The sequence below is a fragment of the Alosa alosa genome, chromosome 3, assembly GCF_017589495.1.
Source record: "Alosa alosa isolate M-15738 ecotype Scorff River chromosome 3, AALO_Geno_1.1, whole genome shotgun sequence".
Classification (NCBI taxonomy): domain Eukaryota; kingdom Metazoa; phylum Chordata; class Actinopteri; order Clupeiformes; family Clupeidae; genus Alosa; species Alosa alosa.
Window position 1 is genome coordinate 2,286,286 of NC_063191.1, and position 9,956 is coordinate 2,296,241.

Sequence of the window (9,956 nt, forward strand, 5' to 3'; positions counted from 1 at the left end):
GATCAGATCATGGTCTGAGAGATGCTCTTCTTCAGCTGTATGGAGATCAGATCATGGTCTGAGAGATGCTCTTCTTCAGCTGTATGGAGATCAGATCATGGTCTGAGAGATGCTCTTCTTCAGCTGTATGGAGATCAGATCATGGTCTGAGAGATGCTCTTCTTCAGCTGTATGGAGATCAGATCATGGTCTGAGAGATGCTCTTCTTCAGCTGTATGGAGATCAGATCATGGTCTGAGAGATGCTCTTCTTCAGCTGTATGGAGGAAAATAGCAAATTACAAGTTCACTCTTGATGCCATTTCATCTAGTGTGAGCTCTTGGACTTGTGTATCAGTCATTAAAGCTTTTACATTCATTCATCTAACTTTTTAATCCAGCGTGATTTACATACAGTATGCCAGTTATATTACAATGAATTCCATTGTCCCCGGAGCAACTTGGGCCTTGCTCAAGGACACAACTTGGGGTTAAGTGCCTTGCTCAAGGACACAACTTGGGGTTAAGAGCCTTAAATGTTGAATCACTGACCACAGCAGTTGGGCAGATGTCGGTTACCAACTTGGAGTTATTGTAAGTGTGACCATTAAGTCCACTAGACCGGTGCATGCAGGAGAAGTGTATTCTGTGTTCCTGACCTCCTGCATCACAGGGTGTCCCACAGAAGGGGCACTGTTCCCCACATCCACACAGCCTGGTGAAGAGCAGCAGGGGTTTGAAAGGCAGCTGTCTGATAGCTTCTCGAAGATCATACTGAGAGATTGGGCGGTTGTACTCTTCAGTTAAGGACTGCTGCATGTCTGAGAGGTAGTATATGAGATTACTTGCAAACCGCTGTGGGTCAGTCTTCTTTAGAATTATCATGAAAGCATCTTCTTGGAAGGACAGTTGGTCATTAAGATGAGCACGTATTTTCTGTATGACCATTTTCATGTCTGTGTTCTCCTCAGTCTCCTCTTTGGCTTGAGGCATTTCACCTTCTATTTTCTTCACCACTTCAGAGAGATGTTTCATATTTATATTTTGCCACTTATCATCCTGTGAAAAGGTTTCAATTATCCTGTCCAAGATCCAGCCATTAACAAATGTTTTGTAGTTACGTGTGTATTCTTTGAATTTTTCAAAACCCTCCTCAAGCAGCTGTTTTAAAAGGGCAAACTGGAAATGAGTGCGTGTGCATCCAATCCACTCCTCCATCTCCCATCATCATTTCATCTGCAATATCTGGGCCGAGCCTTTTGGTGATGTAGTCCTCAACTGTTGGGTTCAAACAGCCATTTGTAAATTCTTCAGCTTTCTTCAGGCACTGACTCTGTTATGGAACAAATCCTTGAACTCCTCCAGGAACTTTTCTTTGGACTGTTCTTGGCATATTTTAGGGTCATTGATCCTGATGAATTTCTCATGCATTTGCTGAAACTTCATTGCTGCTTTCCAACAGATGTGGAACTTCAGCTCACATTCACCTTCCTCATGTAGAGAGAGAGCTTTCTGTTTCATTTGGTCATCGATCATGTGGAGGACTTCTCTGATATATGTTTTATGGTAGTTTTTGCTGCTCTTCACTTTATCTGAGACAAAGCTGTCACAATCTTTGATTATGCTGTTACACAGCTCTTGTGCTTTTTTAATAGAGTGGTTCCTATCCCTAGGAGAAAATGCATCCCAAATCTGTTTACCCAGACTCAGTGAAATCCAACTACTTTCTACCACACATTCTTTGTCACCAGCTGCTTTGAAATCAGTGAAATTCAGCCTCATATTGACACTTCCTAATTTTGACCCAATGTGTTGCTGTAACTCATGGAGAGCCTCCTTGAAAACATCTTGCTTTAAAAGCTTGACTGCAGACAGTTCTGCCAACAGTTTCTTCCACATGGTCTCAAATTCCTTATTGAGATCTTTATCAGTTAAGTGCTTTCTTTTCTCTCGGCAGGATTGCACCAGACCTAGAACCTTTTCCTCTATTTTCTCAGTCTGTGAGTTTTTGATCGCGTTGACTTGTTCCAGCCCTTCTTTAATTTCAACTGCCTTCAGCAGGGAGACTCTCAGGGAGCTCTCTGTCTCTCGTCGCAAGCACTTGGCACTGTTCTTGAAGTCTTCTTTATATTTCTCCACTAAAGCAACACTGCTGTCCTTAGACTTGAAGTACTCTGCTATGTTTTGATGAATTTTCTTCTCTTCTTCATTCAGTTTCCCTGATGCCTCAGCAATGATATCGTTTAGGTATTCTCTTACAGAAGCACCGTGGTCATCTGAACCAGGCATTCCAAAGTTGGATAGCATTGTGTCCTTTGTCAAATGCCAAGAGTTCATCTCTTTCTGAAAAGACCACTCCCATTTGTTGTACTCAGTGCATACATTTGTATACGCATCAGCCACCAAGCTGTTTCTGAAACTGAAGATGAACTTTTCATATTTCACTGCATCCCACAAAGCCAAAGTCCACTTCAGAAAGTCCTTTGCATTATTCCTCTCGACATTCACTGATTTCTGTATGGAGTGAATCAAATTCCTCTTGAGTTCATACACAGCCTCACTGTAGCCAGCATTCACTGGGGCCATTGGGGAAGTTCCATGCCAAAGTCTAGGGATGTAGTAGCTGTCTTTATCAGGGTCATATACCATCACATCAGAGAATTTTGTGTTGGCTCCCCTTTTCTCCATTTTAGCTGCTGCCCGGGTCATCTCATCCAGCTGTTCCAACAGCTTCTTCCTGTCTCTCATGTTGCTGTCATGAGCAGACATGTCTGACACATTCTGATGCACAAACAGACATCTGGGCTTCTTCCCAACCTTCTGCATCCTGAGGAAGGCATGGACCACAATCTGCAGAATGTCCTTCATCTCTATATTATTCTCCATGGCAACATTGACAATTGTGATGTCACTGAGCCCTATGACCAGTGTTGCGAGTTCATTATCGTGTTCATAGCTTGTGTCTAGTGCTGCCAGCTCAGGTGATTTTAAGCCCTCTGTGTCAATGACCATGATAAAGTCACAATTGAGCTCAAATCTGAATTCCTCTGACACTTTCATCAGCAGCATGAAGGCTCCTCTGGTGCATCTTCCGGACTGCAAACTGCACTCCAAACATGGTGTTGAGGAGGGTGGACTTCCCAGTGCTCTGCACTCCCAGCACAGTCAACACCAGGATCCTACTCTGGGAATCCACCTTCTTATGGAGCTGAGTCAGGATCCCTGATATCCACTTCATTGGGATGTTTGATACGTCTCCATCCACCAGCTCAACTGGAAACCCATCCAGCAGCATCTGAGCACACAGAGTAGGTAGGTGCTGGACTTGTTTCCTCGTTGGGTGGTCCTCTGGAAGGGAGCAAGCACACTCATACTGACCCAGCTCACGGAAGAAGTGCTCAGGACCCAAAGAGCGGTTGGAGATGTGCTCATCTAAGCGTGAGATCTCCTCCTCTGTGGTGTGTTTCTGCAGCACTCTTTGTGCTTCTCTCTCAGTGAGGACAGCTCATTTCAGGAAGAAGAAACGCTGTGACTGATTGTGAGATTCCAGTAATGAATCTTGCAATTGTTTCTGACACAGCCTTCTGCTGTTGCTCATTGGGCAGCCGTGGCCCACTGGTTAGCACTCTGGACTTGTAACCGGAGGGTTGCCGGTTTGAGCCCCGACCAGTGGGCCGCAGCTGAAGTGCCCTTGAGCAAGGCACCTAACCCCTCACTGCTCCCCGAGCGCCGCCGATGAAGCAGGCAGCTCACTGCGCGGGATTAGTGTGTGCTTCACCTCACTGTGTGTTCACTGTGTGCAGTGTGTTTCACTAATTCACCGATTGGGTTAAATGCAGAGACCATATTTCCCTCACGGGATCAAAAGTATATATACTTATACTTATACTCATTTCTGAGTTTGTTTTCCTTGGTCTTGAGGTAACTCTTGTAACTCTCTATGTCTTTGCCTGCCTTTCGCATTCTGCAGTTCTCTTTTTCTAACTGGCTGATTTCCTTCCAGATTTCACCATGTAAGGGTAACTGATCATTTTTGAATTTCACAACATCTTTCATGCTTTTAGTGATGTGTTCAGCATGTAGCCTACCATTTGTACACTCAATGCAATTCTCTGAAGATGAACACTGCAGCTGATGTCTGACACAGGAAAGACATCTGGGTCTTAAACAACCTGCCGTCTCCTCTCAGATTGGCCATGGCTACTGGCTGTGTGAACATGTCAATGTTTGGGTTCCCACAGGGCAGATACCAGCTGACCTCAACCAGACCATCTGAGATTCTCCTGGGCACATCACCACACTCCATGTCACTGTGAACAAATGCTTCATTGTGTTGATGAGGATTACTGATTAATTTATTCAGAATCTGAGATTTGGGCAAACTGCTCTCTCCTAGTCTAACAAAAGACACCATGGGAATGTCCATTTCTACAATCCTGCCCTCTACAAATGTCCTTTCTCCTGCTAGAGCATAGGGTCTGTACTTCTTAACTATGTCTCTCATGGCCCACAGCATCAGAGTGCACTGCTGTGTGTCACAGTTTGGCAGCAGCAGTGGAACAGCAAACTGGCACATGGACATTTTGGAGACCATTTCCTGCTGGAGGAACGGATCTGAGCAGTGGAACAGAGCAGTGATCAGATCTACATGATGTATGGCATCAGATTCATCATTAGCATCAGAGAAACTGAAATCATATTTTGATTGGTCTTGTACACACTTGATATTTCTAGCATTTAAACTAGACATCATTAGTTTTCTTAAGAAGGTCCATGGTAGTTGTTTTAGACTCATTAGATACTGTGTTCCTGTTGATCTCCAGGACTGAGCTGAGCGTGAGCTTCCCTCCATGAAGATCCTTCAGGCCCAGAGCAGACAGCAGCTCAGGAAGGAGGTGTTCTGAGGACAGAGATGAAAAGGACAATAAAGTTTGTAGCGTTTGTTGTGTTTGGTTTTTGATGTTTAAATGTGTCCCATTCAAAAGGCTAATCAAATTTAGTACATTTCTGAAGATAAAATAAGTGCCTTAGAAATAAATATATATACATGTATATACAGTATGGGTGTAACGGTACACAGAAGTCACGATTCGGTTCATACCTCGGTTCAGACATCACGGTTCGGTACAAATTCCGTACAATGGAGGGAAAAGCAAATCAAAAATGCAGAAGGCAATTTATTTTATTGTGAATGTCTCAGGCTGTAGGGCCTACTACCTAGTGATAAAATCTCTCCCCTGAGCTAGCTGCAACAGCCTGAAGTGTGCAAAGTAGGCCTAAGATGTAAACAGTAAACAAGTACCCCACATCATCTACAGACTCAATCTGTAACTTGTAAACAAAATAAGACAATCAGCTATAAAACTGAAAAAAGGCCTACAGCATCTCTTATTTATAAAAGTGCAAATTACATAGAATAATGATTTTTTAAAAATCCACTTAGGCGAGACTTTCAACATCCGTGTTTGGTTTTATATGCAAGGGTCGACAGTTTGCCTCAATATTTTTCAGTGTGTACAGTGGGTCCCAGTTAAAAATTGACACTTCATTCACGATCATGGTGATTCACGCAGCTGGGTGACATGTAAGTACAACTGCAGCCGCTTGGGGGCAGCATAGTCCGCAGTGGCGTTCCACGGTCGAACCGGACGGCGCATTCGACAGCAAGGGCTGTGATTGGCCGAGTTTTCAGTGCGTTTCTCTGTGTTTTTAGCAGCCCCTGCAACATGCTAATCCACTGTAGCCTAAGCTTTGTACATAATGTTACATAGTTTTGGATTCAGTGGCAAGATTTCTTGATTGTATAGTGCCTGTCTCTCAGTAATGTTTTAAAATGAGAGCTTCGTCAGCTGGCAGTAGGCTACTTTGTCGGTAGTCATGAGAAGTTCGCTTGCTAACAGAACATAAAAATGCTGCCCAGAAACCTTGTGAATAGTTCTAACACTAACGAGGTTGAAATATAGCCTTTGCCTACAGCATCTCCTTAACAGTAATGTTAACAAAATGACAGCATTCATATGACAAAGGAAAACGAATCCGGTCACTCAAGACTGTGCCGCAGCCGTGGGGCAGAAGACGCTTGGTGGCCGTCCACAACGTTATAAACTTAACCTAAATAGTCGGCTGCTGTAAGCTACAATCGGATTTTATTGTATACCCCTGTTGTCTCAATGATAATAACATCTCATTTCCGACTATATTTCAAAGTGTGCCGTTCATTTGCATTATTAACATAACATCGTATTTTGACATTTTTGGCGACATGCACTCCGTTAGGGATATTGAACATATTTAACATTCTCTAACCATCGTGATTTCGAATTGGTGCAGTTTTCAGCACAAAAACTCATTTTATTCGTTTGCTCTTTTGCATTGCTCTATGCTGTTCTATGGTGCTTTCTGCCTCTTGGTTGCGCACATCATGTTTTCGTGACGTTTCATAGAAATCCATGTATAATGAGCGTATAAAACGACTTGTTGACATTTTGGGACATTAATCTAGGCTACGTTAAGCTTTAAGGATTGTATGTCCTTAATTTATTTATATAGGCCTATTTAGGCTACTTGCGCAAACCCTGGATAGGCTACTTTTATTGCCACACAACAATATTGGTGGTATTTGTTACATTAGCTTCAAAAGGCACCGCTTCAGAAAGCTGCACTGCTTGTGAAAGAAGGGGGTGGGGGAGGGGAGCTTGCAGCCAAGTGTCGGAAAAATGCATAGCCTACAACACAGAACCCGCTTCTCGCATTTAGTCACTGACAGTTGACACGCTTCCAGCCTAATGACTTTCACACATTTTGAATGATTTACAGTAGGCCTAGACACATTAGCGCTCCACGTGTAGAAACTGTGCAAAATACAATGTGTGAATGATGCTCAATGATTTCAGTGTCATTCAGACTCAACCCTCTTGACGTTTGGTGATTAATTGACAGCTGTTTTGGGACACGTTAAACTTTCTTTATAGTAGGCCTACAATATCCCAATATTGTATTGTGTTTGGCTCAACTGTCTCTGAAAAGGCATTTTTGGCATTCTGAAATGAAAAGGCATTTTTTTTGCGAAAAGGTTTTTTTTTGGATTTCGATTCAAATCAACGAGTTGGCTGATTGCAAATGACATGCCAAGTCCATTTCAAGTCAATGTAAAATGGAAGCAGGAGCAGTAGGGGATCCCATAGCCCTGGGAAGATCACATTCCAGTTGGTCCTCCATTTAAGGCTATGACCTGCTCAATGACTTTATCCAGGTGATCTATGTAGTTATTGCAGACCTTTGTGGTGAGTTTGTACCTCCAAAATGACTCTATTGCTGAGATCAGTTCGTCTCTGCTCGTGGGTTTGGCCTCGCAGCGAATATATCGTTTCATCGAAGCCCAGACTAACTCTATGGGGTTCAGATCCGGCGACTCTGCCGGTGTTGGCACCCAGTTGATCCCCTCACTCTGAATGCAGGCTCTGACACTGGTAGCGGTGTGTTTTGGATCATTGTCTTGGAAGAATCTATGTGTAGACATGAGGAAACGCTCTCTCAAGTATGGACCGGCAACTTTTTTGATGATCTCTTCCGCGTAAAACTGTTGATCCATAATACCATCAAAATGAGGAGGGGGCCGGCCCTGGCCAAATTCCACCCCAGACGTGCAGTTTGACTGGGTGCTTAACTCTACCCCCAGCACTGCAATGCAAAACGTTCCAATGCCACTGTTGACTCATCGGTGAAGAGAACATCATCAAAAAATAGGTTGCTGTGCAGTAGCCTACTGTACCTCTACGTAAGGTCAGCACCCTTGCTTAACTAACCCATGACTTGTGACTTATCTCTAATACAGGCAGCTGTTACAAAGCTGGTTCTGGACCATCATGAAGACAGGGTGACACATCTGGAAAGCCGTCTGGCCGACAGAACAGCGCAGCTTGCAGCAGAGAAAGCTCGAGTAGCCGAGAGAGGCGCCCGAGAATGATCGGGTTGAAAGCGGAGGTCAACAACCTCAAACGAGCTTCAACAACTCCGAGAGACCAGCCACTTGGGAGAGCCACAGAGACATTTTACAGGAGATGAGAGCTGGAATCGGAGAACTTCAGGGGACGCTACGTGAGCAGAGAAGTTATTCGACGCCTGAGAGACCAATCCCCAGGTGCACCTCGACACCAGCTCCAGAAACGTCCTCCTTGCAGATGTCTCCATTGGCCCTCTCCGTCACACTCAACGACAGCATTCAAGTTCCTAGTCAACACGCAGACGTGACCTTGCGTGATGTTGGTCCCGAAGACCACGCTAAGATTCACCAACAGAGCTACGCCAAGTGGGCGAATACGGATGCCTGCTCTTCAGGTCCATCGTCACAGAGGAACACTATAAAGCCTGGAGCAAAACCACCAACTGGGATGGAGCGAAGGGCAAGCGAGCACTGCCGCAGAATGTGAAAAACTTTGTGGTCTCAACACTACAACGAAAGTTCCCTGCTATGGAGAGGAGTGAACTGAAGGACTGCATCAATAAGATCAACGAATTCCTCCGCACAACACGCAGATCTTCCCAGTGATTCAACGTGCTTTAAATTTAGACTGTAGAATGTACGTTTTCTCTGAAGCACTTTCCCGACTTCGTCTTTCTATAGGCTAAGCATATCATGGAGATAGAGTAGAAAACTGGATTTAACTAAACAAATGTAACTAAGTAAACTGATTGTTTACTCTACAGTAGGCTCTGTTGTCCCTCTCAGGCTGTACAGTAGGCCTATTGAAAGTAGGCTAATGAGTTCAATAGACACGTTAGCACTTCCATTAGGAAACTTTCGTTGCAGACTTTCACAACTGATTGTTTAGCCCACTGTAGGCCTACTCTACAGTAGCCTAGGCTATAGGTTATGTTCCCCCTCTCAGGCTGTACAGTAGGCCTATTGAAAGTAGACTAATGAGCTTAGACACATTAGCGCTTCCAGCATAATGACTTTCACACATGAATGATTTACAGTAGACACATTAGCGCTCCACGCAGTGGCGTAACTATAGTAGGTGCAGCAAGTGCAGTCGCACCAGAGCCTGTGACCTCCCGGGGCCGTCGCTACCCCCGCAATGCAATTGCTGGAAAATTCTATACCGGTCCTTTCTGACTACCTGCGTGCCTTTGACCAGGCCAAGGCTACAGCGCAGACACTCGCAAATAAATGGGGGTTCAGAGTACATTTGAAAATGTTAGAGCACGGAGAGTGAAGCGCCACTTTGACCTAACTATCGAAGATGAGCTTAACCGATGCAGATAGATACTTCAAAGTGCAGGTATTTAATGCAACTCTGGACATCATAATCAGTCAGCTCTCCCAAAGATGTGCAAGCATGCGGGAAACTTGTTATGTGTTTGAGTCTTTATGTCCTATGATCCTTCAACTCGCAGGTGATGATGAACTGCTTGAAAAGGCAGTACGTTTGTCAGACCATTATAGCATGGACATTGCACCGACATTCCCAACACAACTCCTCTCATTTAGGTCTTGCTTTAAAGCAGAGATTTCACAGAAGTCATCTATTTTTCAACTTGCCAAAATGCTGGTGGTAGATTATGACAGTGTAACATCCACATTCGGGGAAGTGTGTACTGCTCTCATGTTGTTTCTGACATTGCCTGTGACTGTGGCAACAGCTGAGCGATCTTTTCCCAAATGTTCAACAATTGCTGGTGTACAGGCTATAATCAATTAGCTAAATCATTTGTCCAGCTGTTTAAACATTTTTTCGTGTTACATTCAAACGCCAAAGGTGCTTTGATATCTTTTTGTTTAAACGTCCGGCAAGCAGGCATGCTTTGCGGTTGCAATGAATGAGGATAATTGGTTTTATCTGCGGTGTTATTTTTTGCATTTTGAATATGACTCGCTCCAGTCTTAACAGCACGTCTACTTTTTTGCACGGTGCTTTCTTAAAGGAGCTGCACCATTTTACAACAATTGCATCTACATTTTCATATTAGAATGTT

At 44.1% G+C, this 9,956-nt stretch overlaps 1 pseudogene; it reads right to left on the reverse strand.

Annotated features, from left to right (window-relative positions):
* LOC125292230 lies at positions 1 to 7,569 on the reverse strand (annotated as a pseudogene).
* Between the last annotated feature and the right edge of the window lie 2,387 nt (positions 7,570 to 9,956).